The sequence below is a fragment of the Sapajus apella genome, unplaced genomic scaffold, assembly GCF_009761245.1.
Source record: "Sapajus apella isolate SASKATOON/1434 unplaced genomic scaffold, GSC_monkey_1.0 scaffold5, whole genome shotgun sequence".
NCBI classification, from domain to species: Eukaryota; Metazoa; Chordata; class Mammalia; order Primates; family Cebidae; genus Sapajus; species Sapajus apella.
The window spans coordinates 4759362-4777593 of NW_022436945.1; positions in this window are offsets into that span (position 1 = coordinate 4759362).

Consider the following 18232-nt stretch of genomic DNA (forward strand, 5'->3'; position numbering starts at 1 on the left):
AAAATACCACTCTGGTGTTTAGTTAAGAAACAAAATGTGGCTAAAAAGCTTCACACAATTTAGAAGCAAGTCCCCATAAAGTCATAATTTAAAACATTGACATTAAAATAATACTAAGATTCAGGATGATTTAAAGCAAAACCTGGATAAACATTTGAAATAATGAAGAGAGCCTTGCTTGACATAGAGGAAGATAGAATATAGATGTTGGTTAATTTATTCTTAATAAATGGTCTTCAAATTGCAATATATGTAATTTTTAAAGGCATTTAATATATATTTAAATATAACACATCTTAAATATTTTCAAATACACAAATTATGAAAAAAACCCACCCACCCTTTCCTCATCTACAATTTCCACTCATAAAAGGCAAATTTTAACTCTTTTTAAGTGTTTACACTTTATCATGTTATTTGCCTTCTTATATCTAAATAGCACACTTACAGTGTTCATTTTTCAGCTTAACACATTGCTGGCCTCCTAAAATAACTGCATATTTTGTTTCAAACATACCCCATGCATGTACACACACAGTCAAACCAGTGTTCATTTTGTGAATAATCTATCACACTGATGATTATTTCCTGAGCATTTTTCTGTATATTTTATACCTCTATTAATAAAGTTTATTTTAAAAAGGAAAATGGAAAAGAAACAGTGCTTGCTTCAATATTAGGATATGAGAGTGAGGAATATATGAAGAAATACAAAAACAGAATCCAAGAAGAGATTTTTCATGGTAACTAAATTCCAGTCTATAGGATGGTTTTAAAATCATTTTGTGTAATGTAATGCACATATAGAAAATGAATTTCATATTGATTCACACTATCAATAATTTCAAAACTTGTTGAGAAACAAAAATCTTTTCAAAGTAGGCACTCAACAGGTTTCTGTACATCTATGTTCATAGCAGCATTAATCACAACAGCCAAAAGGTGGAAGCAACCCAAGTGTTGCTGAATAAACTGAAAGGAGTATATGCATACATACGAATGAATAAACAAAGGGAGTATATGCATACAATGGAAATTCAACCTTAAAAAGGAAGCCTTAAAAATTCTGATGCATGCTACAACATGGTGGAAGCTTGAAGACAGTATATACTAAGTGATATAAGCCAGTTGCAGAAGGATGAACACTATATGATTGCATGAGGTACCTAGAGTGGTTAAATTCATAGAGAAAGTAGAATGTCGGTTGCCAGGGGCTGCAGGAAGTAGGGAATGAGGAGTTATTGTTTGGCATAGAATTTCACATTGAGATGAAAAAAAGTTCTGGAGATGGATGGTGTTGATGGTTGTGCAACAATTTGAATGTACTTATTGAACTAACATCAGTCACCAAACTGTACACTTAATGGTTAAGATGGTAGATTTTATGTATGTTTTATCACAGTTTTAAAAATAAAAGAAAATTGACAGTCCCTAAAAGGCTTTCTGTGTCTTCTGATGGATAATTGTATTTCTCATTCTCTAAAACAACCACATTCCTGGCTTTTGCGTTTCAGTACAGTTTTGCCAAAGTGTGAATTCCAAAACAATGTAGTTTTTAAGCTTTTAATAAATAGAATCTAAGCTATATTTATCCAGGTGTGTGTCCGCTTTTGCTTAACATTATTTCCTATAAGACACATCCATGTTGTTTATAGTTGCAGTTCATTTTCATTGTTGGATAGTGTTTGAACGTATGACTGTTACTGATATGCATTAGATTATGTCCATTTTTAGCTATTGTGAACAATGCTGCTGTAAACGTTCTTATATTTCCTAGTGTTCATACACATTAGTTTTAAGAGTATATTACCCAGGAGTGAATTGCTTGGGTCAGAGAGTGCACCTACCTTCCACATACTCAATAATGCACTCTGTTCTCCAATATGGTGGGGCCAATTTGTGTAAGCTCTGATATTCCCCATCCTATCATACACTAGATTTAATCAGTTGATTTATTTTTTGCCTATATTGTGGTAATTTTTATTTCCTGGGTTACAAATATGGTTGAGCATTTTTAAATGTGTTTATTGGCCATTTTAGATATCTTCTTTTGTAATGTGCCTGTTTGAAGTTCTTTACCTATTTTTCTTTTTTTTCTTACTGATTTGTAAGAGTTCCATTCTTCTTTTTTTTTTTTTTATTGTACTTTAGGTTCTGGGGTACATGTGCAGAACATGCAGGATTGTTGCATAGGTACCTATGTGGCAGGTGGTTTGCTGTCTCCATTTCCCCATCACCTGTATCTGACATTTCTCCCCATGTTATCCCTCCCCAAACTCCCCACCCCCTGCTATACCTCCCCAGCACCCCCCAACAGACTCAAGTATGTGATGTTCCTCTCCCTCTGTCCATGTATTCTCATTGTTCAGCACCCGCCTATGAGTGAGAACATGTGGTGTTTGATTTCTGTTCTTGTGTCAGTTTGCTGAGAATGACAGTTTCCAGATTCATCCATGTCCCTACCAAGGACATAAACTCAATTTTTATGGCTGCATGGTATTCCATGGTGTATATGTGCCACATTTCCCTTGTCCAGTCTCTCATCGATGGGCATTTGGTTTGGTTCCAGATCTTTGCTATTGTAAACAGTGCTGCAATGAACATATGTGTGCACATGTCTTTATAATACAAAGATTTATAATCCTTTGGGTATATACCCAGTAATGGGGTTGCTGTGTCAAATGGAATTTCTATTTCTAGATCTTTGAGGAATCACCACACTGTCTTCCATGATGGTTGAACTAATTTACACTCCCACCAACAGTGTAAAAATGTTCCTATTTCTTCACATCCTCTCCAGCATCTGTTGTTTCCAGATTTTTTAATGATTGCCATTCTAACTGGCATGAGATGGTATCTCAATGTGGTTTTGATTTGCATTTCTCTAATAACCAGTGATGAGCATTTTATCATATGTTTGTTGGCCTCATATATGTCTTCTTTTGAAAAGTGTCTGTTCATATCCTTCATGCACTTTAGAATGGGTTTGTTTATTTCTTTCTTGTAAATCTGTTTTAGTTCTTTGTAAACTCTGGATATTAGCCCTTTGTGAGATGGGTACAATGCAAAAATTTTTTCCCATTCTGTTGGTTGCTGGTTCACTCTAATGATTGTTTCTTTTGTTACACAGAAACTCTGGAGGTTAACTAGATTCCATTTGTCTATTTTAGTTTTTGTTGTCAATGCTTTTGGTGTTTTAGTCATGAAATCCTTGTCTATGCCTATGTCCTGAATGGTTTTGCCTAGTTTTTCTTCTAGGGTGTTTGTAGTATGAGGTCTTATGGTTAAGTCCTTAATCCATCAAAGTTAATTTTAGTGTAAGTTATCAGGAAGGGGTCCAGTTTCTGCTTTCTGCACATTGCTAGCCAGTTTTCCCAACTACATTTATTAAACAGGGGATCCTTTCCCTATTGCTTGTTTTTGTCAGGTTTTTCAAAGATCAGATGATTTTAGATGTGTGACATTGCCTCTGAGGCCTCTGTTCTGTTCCGTTGGTTTATATCTCTGTTTTGGTACCAGCACCATGTTGTTTTAATTACTGTAGCCTTGTAGTATACTTTGAAGTCAGATAACGTGATGCCTCCAGCTTTGTTCTTTTTGCATAGGATTATCTTGGCTATGTGGGCTCCCTTTTGGTTACATATGAAGTTTAAAGTGGTTTTTTCCAGTTCAGTGAAGAAGGTCATTAGTAGCTTGATTGGGATAGCATTGAATCTATAAATAACTTTGGGCAGTATGGCCATTTTCACAATATCTATAAATTACTTTGGGCAGTATGGTCATTTTTATTCTTCTTAACCATGAACATGGAATGTTTTTCCATCTGTTTGTGTCTTCTCTTATTTCCTTGAGCAGTGGTTTGTAGTTATCCTTGAAGAGGTCCTTTACATCCTTTGTAAGTTGTATTCCTGGTATTTTATTATCTTTGTAGCAATTGTGAATGGGAATTCTCTCTTGATTTGGCTGTTAGTCTGTTATTGGTGTATAGGAATGCTTGTGATTTTTGCACATTGATTTTGTATCCTGAGACTTTGCTGAAATTGCTAATCAGTTTCAGGAGATTTTGGGCTGAGATGATGGGTTTTCTAAATATACAATCATGTTGTCTACAAATAGAGACAATTTGACTTCCTCCTTTCCTAATTGAATACCCTTTATTTATTTTTCTTGCCTGATTGTTCTGGCTAGAACTTCCAGTACTATACTGAATAGGAGTGGTAAGAGAGGCATCCTTGTCTAGTGCCAGATTTCAAAGGGAATGCTTCCAGTTTTTGCCCATTTAGTATGATATTGGCTGTGGGTTTGTTGTAAATAGCTTTTATTATTTTGAGATACGTTCCATTGATAACTAGTTTATTGACAGTTTTTAGCATAAAGTGCTGTTGAATTTTGTCAAAGGCCTTCTCTGCATCTATTGAGATAATCATGTGGTTTTTGTCTTTGGATCTGTTTATGTGGTGAATTACATTTATAGACTTGCATATGTTGAACCAGCCTTGCATCCCTGGGATGAAGCCTAATTGATCATGTTGGGTAAGCTTTTTGATGTGCTATTGCAATCGGTTTGCCAGTATTTTATTGAAGATTTTTGCATCTATGTTCATCGTGGATATTGGCCTGAAGTTTTTTGTTGTTGTTGTTGAGTCTATGCTGGGTTTTGGTATCACGATGATGTTGGTCTCATAAAATGATTTAGGAAGGATTCCCTTTTTTTGGATTGTTTGGAAGTTTCAGAAGGAGTGGTACCAGCTCCTCTTTGTATGTCTGGTAGAATTCGGCTGTGAACCCATCTGGACCTGGGCTTTTTTTGGTTGGTAGGCTATTAATTGCTGCTTCAACTTCAGCCCTTGTTATTGGTCTATTCAGGGTTTCGACTTCTTCCTGATTTAGACTTGGGAGGGTGTAAATGTCCAGGAATTTATCCATTTCTTCCAGGTTTACTGGTTTATGGGCATAGAATTCTTTCTAGTAATCTCTGATGCTAGTTTGCATTTCCATGGGATCAGTGGTGATATCCTCTTTACCGTTTTTTATTGCATCTATTTTATTCTCTCTTTTCTTTCTTTTTTTTTTTTTAATCTGGCTAGTGGTCTATCTATTTCATTGATCTTTTCAAAAAACCAGCTCCTGGATTTATTGACTTTTTGAAAGTGTTTTTGTGTCTCTATCTCCTTCAGTTCGGCTCTGATCTTAGTTATTTCTTGTGTTCTGCTAGCTTTTGAGTTTTTTTGATCTTGCTCCTCTAGCTCTTTCAATTTTAATGATAGGGTGTCAATTTTAGGTCTCTCCTCGCTTCTAATGTGGACATTTATTGCTATAAATTTCCCTCTAGACACTGCTTTAAATGTGTCCCAGAGACCTGGTACATTGTATCTTTGTTCTCATTGATTTCAAAGAACATTTTTATTTCTGCCTTCATTTCATTGTTTATCAAGTCAACATTCAGGAGCCACTCTCAGTTTCCATTAAGTTGTGTGGTTCTTAGTTAGTTTCTTAATCTTGAGTTCTAATTTGATTGCACTGTGGTTTGAGAGACTGTTTGTTATGATTTCCATTCTTTTGCATTTGCTGAGGAGTGATTTACTTCCAATTATGCTGTCAATTTTAGAGTAGCTGTGATGTGGTGCTGAGAAGAATGTATATTCTGTGGATTTGGGGTGGGGAGTTCTGTAGATGTCTATTAGCTCTGCTCGGTCCAGAGCTGAGTTCAGGTCCTAGATATCCTTGTTAATTTTCTGTCTCGACCTGTCTAATATTGACAGTGGAGTGCTAAAGTCTCCCACTATTATTGTGTGGGAGTCTAAGTCTCTTTGTAGGTAGTTAAGAACTTGCTTTATGTATCTGAGTGCTCTTGTATTGGGTGTGTATATATTTAGGATTGTTAGCTCTCCTTGATGCATTGTTCCTTTTACCATTATGTAATGCCCTTCTTTGTCTCTTTTGATATTTGTTGGTTTAAAGTCCATTTTATCAGAGACTTGGACTGCAACTCCTGCTTTTGTTTTGCTCTCCATTTGCTTGGTAAATCTTCCTCCATCCCTTTATTTTGAGCCTATGTATGTCCTTGCACGTGAGATATGTTTCCTGAATACAGCACACTGATGGGTCCTGACTTTTTATCCAATTTGCCAATCTGTGTCTTTTGATTGGGGCATTTAGACCATTTACATTTAAGGTTAATATTGTTATGTGTGAATTTTATCCTGCCATTTTGATGCTAGCTCGTTGTTTTCCCCGTTAGTTGATGCAGTTTCTTCATTGTGTCGATGGTCTTTACCACTTGGTAGATTTTTGGTGTGGCTGGTACTGGTTGTTCCTTTCCACGTTTAGTGCTTCTTTCAGGAGCTCTTGTAAAGCAGGCCTGGTGGTGATGAAATCTCTGAGCAATTGCATGTTATTAAAGGATTTTATTTCTCCTTCCCTTATGAAGCTTAGTTTGGCTGGTTATGAAATTCTAGGTTGAAATTTCTTTCCTTTAAGAATGTTGAATATCAGCACTCACTCTCTTCTGGCTTATAGGGTTTCTGCTGAGAGACCTGCTGTGAGTCTGATGGGCTACCCTTTGTGGGTAACCTGACCTTTTTCTCTGGCTACCCTTAGCATTTTTTCCTTCATTTCAACCCTGGTGAATCTGACAATTATGTGCCTTGGGGTTGCTCTTCTTGAGGAATACGCTTGTGGTGTTCTCTGTATTTCCTGGACTTGAATGTTGGCCTGCCTTGCTAGGTTTGGGAAGTTCTCCTGGAGAATATCCTGAAGAGTATTTTCCAGCTTGTATTCATTCTCCCCATCACATTCAGGTACACCTATCAAACATAGCTTAGGTCTTTTGACATAATCCCATATTTCTCGGGGGCTTTGTTCATTTCTTTTCACTCTTTTTTCTCTAATCCTGCCTTCTCATTTTATTTCATTGAGTTGATCTTCAGTCTCTGATATCCCTTTTTCTGCTTGGTTGATTCAGCTATTGAAACTTGTGTATGCTTTGTGAAGTTCTTGTGCTGTGTTTTTCAGCTCCATCAAGTCATTTATGTTCTTCTCTAAGCTGGTTATTCTAGTTAGCATTTCGTCTAACCTTTTTTCAAGGTTCTTAGTTTCTTTGCATTGGGTTAGGACATGTTCTTTTAGTTCAGAGAAGTTTGTTATTACCTACCTTCTGAAGCCTTTTTCTGTCAATTCATCAAACTCATTCTACATCCAGCTTTGTTCCCTTGCTGGTAAGGAGTTGTGATCCCTTGGAGGAGGAGAGACATTCTGGTTTTTGGTGTTTTCATCCTTTTTGCACTTGTGTCTTCCCATCTTTGTGGATTTATCTACCTGTGGTCTTTGTAGTTGGTGACTTTCGGCTGGGGTCTCATGTCCTTTTTGTTGATGTTGAAGCTATTTATTTCTGGGGTTTTTTTGTTGTTGCTTGTTTGTTTGTTTGTTTTAGACAGAGTCTTGCTCTGTCGCTAGGTGCCAGACTGGAGTGCAGTGGTGCAATTTCAGCTCACTGCAACCTCTGCCTCCCAGGGTTCAAGCAATTCTCTTCCCTCAGCTTCCTGAGTAGATGTTACCCACAAGCGTGCACCACCAAGCCCAGCTAATTTTTTTTTTTTAATTTTAGTAGATGGGGTTTCACTGTGTTGGACAGGATGGTCTTGATTTCTTGACCTTGTGATCCACCCACCTCAGCCTCCCAAAGTGCTGGGATTACAGGCATCATCCACCACACTCAGCCTGTTTTTTAGTTTTCCTTCTAACAGTCAGGCATCTCTGTTGCAGGACTGGTGGAGGTTCACTCCAGACCCTGCTTGCCTGGGAATCACCCGTGGGGGCTGGAGAACAGTAAGGGTTGCTGCCAGTTTCTTCTTCTGTTATATTTGTCCCAGAAGGGTATCTGCCAGATGTCAGCTAGAGCTCTCTTGTATGAGGTGCCTCTTGGGATATATGGGGATCGGGGAGCTGCTTGAGGAGACAGTCTGTCCCTGATCAGAGCTCAAGTGCTGTGCTGGGAGCTCTGTTGTCTTGTTTATGGTAGCTATATAATGTCTTGAAACTAGATATACAGATTCCTTTATTTTTATCTTTTTTTTTTCAAAATTGTTTCAGCTGTTCTAGTTCTTGTCTTTTCAAATGCATTTTAGAATAATCTTTTCGTTGTCTACAAAATATCTTGCAGGGATTTTGAGAGGAATTGTGCGATACTTGTATATCAGTTTGTGGAGACCTGACATTTTACTATGTTGTCATCTGCTCCGTGAACACAGTGTGCCTCTCCATATATTTAGATCTTCTAAATAAATAAATAAAAAGCAGGAGTTGCAATTCTCGCAACTAATAATATAGACTTTAAAGCAACAAAGATCAAAAAAGGCAAAGAAGGACACTACATAATGGTAAAAGGATCGATGCAACAAGAAGAGCTAACGATCTTAAATATACATGCACCCAATACAGGAGCACCCAGATACATAAGACTTATAAAGAGACTTAGACTCCCACACAATAATAGTGGGAGACTTTAGCATCAATAGTAGACAGATCAACGAGACAGAAAATTAACAAGGATATCCAGGACTTGAACTCAGATCCGGAACAACTAAACTTAATAAACATTTATAGAACTCTTCACTTCAAATACACAAAATATACACTCTTATTAGATCTTCTTTGATTTCCTTCATCAGCATTTTGCACCAATCTAATAGCTTTTAGCATACAAGTCCTGCACAGGTTGTCTTAAATTTAATACAAATATTTATTTTTTTGTATGAATGTTTGTAAAGTATTGTACTTTTTATTTTAGTATTCATGTGTCAGTTGCTAGTATATAGAAATGAAGTTGATCATTGTATGTTTATCTGTGTTCACCTCTGTATCTTTACCTATATGTTACCTTTGTATGTTTACTGTGGTACCCTGTAGTTTTGCTGAACTTGCTTATAAGTTCTAGAGATTGTTTTGTTGATTCTCTCAGAATTTTTTACATGACAGTTATGTCATCTGCAAATGAAACAGTTTAATTTCTTTCTCCTGATCTGTATGTCTTTTATTTTATTTCTTGCCTCATTGCACTGACTAAAACTTACAGCATTATGCTGCATGAGTGATGAGTGTGAACATTCTTGCCTTGTTTTTGATCCTAGAGGAAAACTACTCTATTGTCTTTCACCATTAAACATAACTTCAGGTTTTTTTCTAGATGCTCTTTATCAGGTTGAGGAAGTTTCCCTCTATTCCTATTTTTCTGAGAGTTTTTTATTATTAATGTGTGTGGAACTTTGTCAACTGCTTTTTCTGCAACAATTTATATGATCCTGTGATTTTCCTCTGTAGACAATTAATATGGAGATTATTTGATTAATTTTTGAATATCCAAACAACATTATATCTCTGGAAGGAATCTTACTTGGTCATGGTATATAATTTATTTTATATATTGCTGAATTATCTGTAATATTTTGTTCACAATTTTTACATCTATAATCTTGAGGGATATTGGTCTGCTGTTTTCTTTTTGCACGGTGTTTTTCTGGTTTTAATATCACGGTAATAGTAGCTTCAGAAGTTGAATTGAGAATGTTCCCTCCTCTTCTATTTTCTGAAAGATATTATGTAGAATTTATGTAACTTCTTTCAACATTTGGTGTAATTTTCCAGGGAAACTTTCTAGACATGGAGATTTCTTTGGGCATGAGGAGTTTCAAATTACAAATTTAATCTCTTCAATAATTAGAAGGCTGTTCAATTATTTATTTCATCTTGGGCAAGTTGTGGTTATTTGTATTTTGAGGAGGTCGTCCCTTGAGGCTGTGATTTTTGCATAGATAGAATTGGTCAAACTGTTTTCTTGTTATTCTTTTGACGTCTTCAGGGTATGTAGTGGCATCCCCTTTTTCATTCCTGATATTGGTAATTTCTTCCTTCTTTTTTGCTTTGTCACCCTTGATAGAGATTTGTCAATTTTATTGTTCTTTTAAAGAATTAGCTTTTTGCTCCATCGATTTTTCTCTGTTGTTTTTGTGTTTTCTATTTAATTAATTTCTATTTTAATATTTATTTCTTCCCTTATTCTTGCTTTGAGTGTATTTTATTTCTCTCAATTCATGAGGTGAGAGCTTAGATTATTGATTTGAGGCTTTTCCTCTTTTCTAGTGAATGAATTTAGTGCTATAAAGTTCCCTCTCAGGACTGCTTTAGCTGCAGTCCAGAAATTTTGACATGTTGTAAATCATTTTCATTTGGTTTAATTTTTGTTTTGTTTTTTAATTCCCTTCAGACTTTTTCTTTGTTCCATGGATCATTTGATTGCTTAGTTTCCAAGTGTTTGAAGATTGTCTTGTTATTTTTCTGCTATTGATTTTTAGGTTGATTCAATGGTAAATAGAAAACACACTGTAATATTTTCTGTCTTTCCAATTTGTTAAGGTTTGTTTTATAGCCCAGGGTATGACCTATCTTAGTATATGTTCTGTTTGCACTAGTCAGCTCTATTTTAAGGATATCAAAAACAAGCATCAACACTCAAGACTCCCTTGCATGGTTCTTGGCTCTTGGCTTGTGGCAGGTTATGTCTACTTCTGGGCCCACCTGGTTCAGAGCTTGCCTTTTATCTGCATTGTTTCAGTGTCTCAAGAGCCAGCATTTTCAGTCTGTTGTTTTTCTGCAATTTTGTTTTACTATGAGTCAGCCTACAACCTCACTGAACTGGCTGTAGGCACTGTCTTGGGTATCTGCCTAAGCATCATGTATTGTTTAGATAATTCCATTTACAAAGTCGCATAGACTTTAAGTACTCTGCTCCAAGCCTATTATTCTCCATAATTTCTGTTATTTTTAGTTCATGATTTGTACTCTTTTTACTCCTTTATCACTATTTAGTGATAGTGAACACCAATGTAATCTCCACCCAAGTCAAAAAATAAAATATTGCCAGCACCCTTGCCTTACTCCTCCTTTTCAAACATAACTATTGCCCTAACTTCTAAAAGCAAAAGTGTAATTTTGAATATCATACAAATGAAATCATATAGGATGTTCATTTTCTTTCTGAATCCTTTCAGTGTTGTTTGTGAGAATCATATGTAGCTGTGTTCTGTTCATTTCCTTTGTAATAGTATTCCATCGTAAGAAAAAAACCCCATATATTTATCTGTTCTTTTGCTGATAGGCATTTGGTTTGTATCCAGTCCGGAGCTATGATGAATAAGGCTGCTATGAACATTCTTGTACAGGTCTTGGTACACAAATACACATATTTCTGTCAGGAATATACTTAGAAATAGGAGTTTTAGGGTAATGGGTGTTGCTTACATGCAACCTAAGTTGTTACGCTATTTTCCAAAGTCATTGTGCCAATTAATATTCCTACTAGCTGGGTACACAGTTCCCATTGCTTTACAATTCCACCAAGAATTAATACGTCAATCCTTTAAATTTTAGTCTTTCTGATAAGCATACAGTGGTAATTTATTTTGATTTAATTTTATATATCCCTAATGCCTAATGACAAACACCTTATTAGCCATTTTGATCTCTTTTTTTGTAGATGCCCTTTTTAAAAAATGTCTGTTGGTCTTTTTGTTATTGTTGAGTAGAAATTCTTTATGTATTCGAGCTCAAGCCTTCTTTATATACATAAATTGAAAATGCTTTCTCCCATCTGTGGCTAGGCATTTCATAATTATTGTTGTGTATAAAAGTAGTTAATTTTAATGTATTCCAATTTATCATACTTTTTAATTGTTGTATCATTTTGTGACCTAGTTAAGAAAATTTTAACTCTTCATATATCATAAAGACATCAGCCTATATAGCATTCTGAAAGCTTCACTCTTAACTCCTCTGTTTATCTCACCAATTCACCTGAACATCTTTTATATGGTGCAAGGTAGTAGTAACGTTTTTTTTTAATCTAGTGAATATCCAGCTGAATTACCATGCATATTTTGAAAAGCCACTTCCCATTATTCTGAATGTCACCTTTGTCATAAATCAAATGCCTATATGTGCGTGGGATAGTTTTTGAGAGCTGAAATGCATTTCATTGGTCTATTTGTATAATCTTGTACCGTACTATAAGCAATTACTGTAGATTTATAGCAAGTCTTGATATCCCTTAGAATAAGTTATTTTTAACGTCTTTTTTTTTATGTCGTAATAAAAAGCAATCAGCTTATTTCAGCAGTAATCTTCTTAAGATATTGGAGAAATTGAATTACATCTATAGATTTGGAAAAAATTGACTTGTTGGAATTATTGTCCACCAATCCACGAAGTTGATATCTCTCTCAGTATTCAAAAGCTCTTTAATTTCTCTCAGTAATATTTTATAGTTTTCTGTGTAGAAGTCTGCATATCTTTTATTAAAGTCTAGATTAATTTTTATTTTATGCTATTATGATGATATCTTTGTTTAAATTTTGTATTCTAATCTTTTGTTAATATATAAAAGTTTTATGGAATTTTGTTTATTGATTTATCATATCCAGCAACTTTGCTAAGCTCACTTATTAATTTTGACAATTTACCTGTATATTCTTCAGATTATATAAAATCATATCATCTGTGTTAATAAGTTTTACTATTTTCTTTAAACTTAAAAAAAATTTATTTCTTACTTTATTGTATTAGTTAAGACTACCTGTAAATAGTAAATAGCAGTAATGAAAGTAGGTATCCTTATCTCATTTCTGATCTCAGACTGTCTTAGTCTATTTTGCATTCCTATAACAGAATACCAGAGGCTAGGTAATTTATGAAGAAAATAGGTTTGTCTGTTTATTTATCCCATGATTTTGCAGGCTGGGAATTTCAAGAGTATAGCCTTGCATCTGGCCTGCATTTAGTGAAGGCCACTTGCTGGGTCATAGCATAGTAGAGAGGCAGAAAAATGAACAGTTCTGTGCAAAGAGATCACATAGTAAGAAAAGAAGCAAAAAGTCTGGGAAGCTGAACTCATTTTTATAACAACCCACTCTCAAGGTAACTAATCCAGTTCCACAAGAGTGAGAACTCACTCACTCCCGAGGGAGGGCATAACCTATTTATGAGGGATCTACCTGCGTGATTCAAACACCTTCCAGTAGGCCCCACTTCTCAATACCACCACATTGAGGATCAGATTTCAACATGAGTTTTGTCAGGGACAAACCATATTCAAACCATAGCAGAAAAGAAAAGCTTTCAACATTTTTTATTATTAAGTCTATGACTGCTATATACTCTTTTATTTGTAGATACTCTATCTAATTAAAGTAATAGTTTTCTTCCATTTCCAATATACTGCATGCATTTTTACTAAATGGACCTTGAGAGCTTGTTTGGCAGTTCTAACAGAGGAGCACAGCTAGTCATACACCCCTGACCGAAGACCAGTCCCCTTCTATCAGGAATGGTAGTCCACTTTGACCCAGTGTGCAGCTTTGGGAGGGACGCACATGGAGGGGTGAGGGAGGAAGGGGACACCTGCCTAGCCCAGCCAGATCAGCCAAATCAACCCTGGCAATCAATGGAGTGACGGATGTCGCAGCCAGATCGCCTTCACATCCACATTTTTATTAAATGGATGTCCAATTTTATCAAATGATTTTGCTATACCTATTGAGGTGATTATATTATTTCCCCCTTTGTTCTGTTAATATGTTGCATCACATTGATTGACTTTAGAATACAAAGTCCAATGTGGTTTTGACTTGCATTTCTCTCATGACCAGTTATGATGAGCATTTTTTTCATATAGAATGGTGATCATTAAAATATCTGGAGACAACAGATGTTGGAGAGGATGTGGAGAAATAGGAACACTTTTACACTATTTGTGGGAGTGTAAATTAGTTCAACCATTGTGGAAGACAGTGTGGCGATTCCTCAAGGATCAAGAAATAGAAATACCATTTGACCCAGCAATCCCATTACTGGGTATATACCCAAAGTATTATAAATCATTCTGTTATAAAGACACATGCACATGTATGTTCACTGTGGCACTGTTTACAATAACAAAGACCAGGAACCAGCCCAAATGCCCATTAATGATAGACTGGATAAAGAAAATGTGGACATATACACCATGGAATACTATGCAGCCATTAAAAAGGAAGAGTTCATGTCCTCTGCAGGGATATGGATGAATCTGGAAACCATCATTCTCAGCAAACTGACATAAGAATAGAAACCCAAATGCAGTATGTTCTCACTCATAAGTGGGTGTTGAACAATGAGAACACATGGACACAGCGAGGGGAACATCACACACTGGGACCTGTTGGGGGGTGAGGGCTAAGGGAGGGATAGCAGGGGTGGGGGAATTGGGGAGGGATAACACTAGGAGAAATACTTAATGTAGGTGATGGGGGGATGGACACAGCAAACCACCATGGCGTGTGTATACCTGTGTAACAATCCTGTATGGTCTGCACATGTATCCCAGAACTTAAAGTATAATTTAAAAAGCAAAAAGAATAGAAAGTCCATTCAAGGCCAGGCACATGGCTCATGTCTGTAATCCCAACACTTTGGGAGGCTGAGGTGGGCGGATCATGAGATCGAGACCATCCTGGCCAACGTGATGAAACCCTGCCTCTACTAAAAATACAAAAAGTAGCTGGGCATGGTGACATATGCCTGGAGTCCAAGTTATGCAGGAGGCTGAAGCAGGAGAATCACTTGAACCCAGGAGGCAAATGTAGTGAGCCGAGATCGCGCCACTGCACTCCAACCTGGCAACAGAGCGAGACTCGGACTCAAAACAAAAACAAAAACAAAACAAAACACAAAAACACAAATATACACATCAGCCTAGGCCTGCACAGGGTCAAGATCATCAATATCACTGTTTTCCACCTTCCACAACTTGTTCCACTGGAAGGTCTTTGGGGCAATAATATGCATGGAGCTGTCATCGTCTGTGGTAATGAGGCCTTTTTCTGGAATTCCTTCTGAAGGACTTGCTTTATAGTTAACTTTTTAAAATACATAAGGATAAGGAGTACATTCTAAAATAATGATAGCAAATACACAAACCAGTAACAGAGCCAATTATTTTTATTAAGTGTTATGTAAGGTACGTAATTATATATGCTATACTTCTATACAGCTGGCAGTGCAATAGGTTTGCACCAGCATCATCACATATGTGAGTAATGTGTTATTCTAGGATGTTAAGACAGCTATTACACCACTAGGCTATATAAATTTTTCATCTGTGTTATAATCATATGAGACCACCGTTGTACAGAAAATCTGTCATTGACCAAAATGTCATTATGCCATACATAACTCTACCTCCCTTCCATTGCAACCACCCTGGTTCAGGTGGCATTACATTTCATCTGAATTACTGCTGCAGCTTCCTCAATACTGCTCCTGTGCACACCCCATCCCATCCAAACACCAACTGCATAAGGCAGCAAGAGAACTTTTAAAATTGTGTAATTCCCATCTTTGAATTCTTGCAATAACTTCCCACTCTTCTTACAATAAAACCCACACTTAATTATTTCATGTTGTACAAGAAAGTTCCTGGAAAAAAAAAAAAAAGAATAGAAAGTTCATTTTAAATGGCTGGAATTAGCCCAACATGGATGTTACGCATTATTTGCTTTAATATATTAAATGATTATGTCATGATTTCTGCTCAAGATTATACTGGCCTTTGAAAAACTATTATCTGAAGGAAAAGATAAGATTGGCATAAGTTTTTCTTTAAATATTTGTTGGAATTCACTGGTTAAAATTTCTGGATCTGGATTTTTCTTTGTAAGGAGACATTTAATTATAGATTTATTTATTTATTTTTATTTTTATTTATTTATTTTTTTTGAGACAAGGTCTCACTCTGTTGCCCAGGCTGGAGTGCAGTGGCACGATCTCGACTCACTGCAGCTGCTGCCTCTTGAATTCAAGTGATTCTTCCACCTCAGCCTCCCAAGTAGCTGGGACTACAGGTGCCCACCACCACACCTGGCTAATTTTTGTTTTTTTTGGTAGAGACTATGTTTTGCCATGTTGGCCAGGCTGGTCTTGAACTCCTCACCTCAAGTGATCCACCCACCTCGGCCTCCAAAAGTGCTGGGATTACCGGTGTGAGCCACTGCACCCAGCCTGACTTTAATAAATATACAACAATCCACCTTTTCTAAGCTTTATTGTGTAACTTTTTAGTTATATTTTTAGTAGTTTACTTCATCAAAATTTTCAAATTTACTTGAATAAATAGTCTTTCCATAGTTTTTAAAAAGGTTGATATAGGATATAAAGTTTTGTTCCCCTTTTCATTTCTGATTATGGTTATTTCTGTTTTTTTCTTTCCCTTAGTTTTGGACAGAATCGTATCTCCCACAAAATGTAAATAATGAAGCCCTAACCCCCAATGTGGCTGTATTTGGTGATTAGGGCCTTTAAGGAGGTAACTAAGGTTAAATGTGACATAAGGGTAAGATTCTAATCCAATGGAATTAGTGTCCTTATAAGCAGAGGAAGAGACACCAGAGCGCCCTCTTTCTCTCTCTTTGTGCATTTGCACAGAGAAAAGGCTGCATATCTTTTATTAGATTCTAGATTTTATTCTATTTTATGCTACTATAATGATATCTTTGTTTAAATTTTATTTCTTAATCTTTGTTAATCTAATATAAATGTTTTATGGAATTTTGTTTATTGACCCAGTATCCAGCAACTTTGCTAAACTCTCTTATTAATATGTGAGGACAGAGAGAAGGCATCATTGACAAGCCAAGGAGAGACCTCTTCTCAGGAACCAACCCTACTTACACTTTGATCTTGGATTTCCAGCCACCAGAACTGTGAGAAAGTAAATTTCTTTCAGTTAAACCACCCAGTCCATGATATTTTATTTTGGGAGACTGAGCAGATTAATACACTTCTATTTTTCTCAATCAGTCTAACCTGAAGTATATTAATTTTATTAATTTTTTCAGATACCCAACTTTTTTCTTTTTATTTTTTTTAATTGCATTTTAGGTTTTGGGGTACATGTGAAGAACATGCAAGATTGTTGCATAGGTACACACATGGCAGTATGATTTGCTGCCTTCCTCCCCTTCACCTATATCTGGCATTTCTCCCCATGTTATCTCTTCCCAACTCCCCACTCCCCCATCCCTCCCCCATTTCCCCCCAACAGGCCCCAGTGTGTAGTGCCCCCCTCCCTGTGTCCATGTGTTCTCATTGTTCAACACCCACCTATGAGTGAGAACATGTGGTGTTTGATTTTCTGCTCTTGTGTCACTTTGCTGAGAATGATTGTTTCCAGGTTCAGCCATGTCCCTACAAAGGACACGAACTCATCATTTTTGATGGCTGCATAATATTCCATGGTGTATATGTACCACATTTTCCCTGTCCAGTCTATCATCGATGGGCATTTGGGTTGGTTCCAGGTCTTTGCTATTGTAAACAGTGCCACAATGAACATTTGTGTGCATATGTCCTTATAGTAGAACGATTTATAATCCTTTGGATATGTACCCAGTAATGGGATTGCTGGGTCAATTGGAATTTCTATTTCTAGGTCCTTAAGGAATCCACATTGTCTTCCACAATGGTCGAACTAATTTGCACTCCCATCAATAGTGTAAAAGTGTTCCTATTTCTCGACATCCTCTCCAGCATTTGTTGTCTCCAGATTTTTTAAAGATCGCCATTCTAACTGATGTGAGACAGTATCTCAATGTAGTTTTGATTTGCATTTCTCTAATGACCAGTGATGATGAGCATTTTTTTATGTTTGTTGGCCTCATGTATGTCTTATTTTGTAAAGTATCTGTTCATCTCCTTTGCCCACTTTTGAATGGGCTTGTTTGTTTTTTTCTTGTAGATCTGTTTTAGTTCTTTGTAAATTCTGGATATCAGCCCTTTGTCAGATGGGTAGACTGCAAAAATTTTTTCCCATTCTGTTGGTTGCCGATTCACTCTAATTACTGTTCCTTTTGCTGTGCAGAAGCTGTGGAGTTTGATTAGGTCCCATTTGTCTGTTTTGGCTTTACCAACTTTTTTCTTTAAGCCTCTCTACAATATCCTTGTTTTCTAAATCACAAATTTCTGTTTTTATCTTTATTTTTTTTCTATCTTACAATTTCTTCAATTTATTTCACTTTTATTTACCTAACTTTTAGAGACGGATGCTTTGCTCACTGATTTTGAGTCTCCTGTCTTTTCTACTCTATGAACTTAAGGCTATAAATTTCCCTTTTAAGCATGACTTTAATGTAGTCTACTTTAGTTTTAA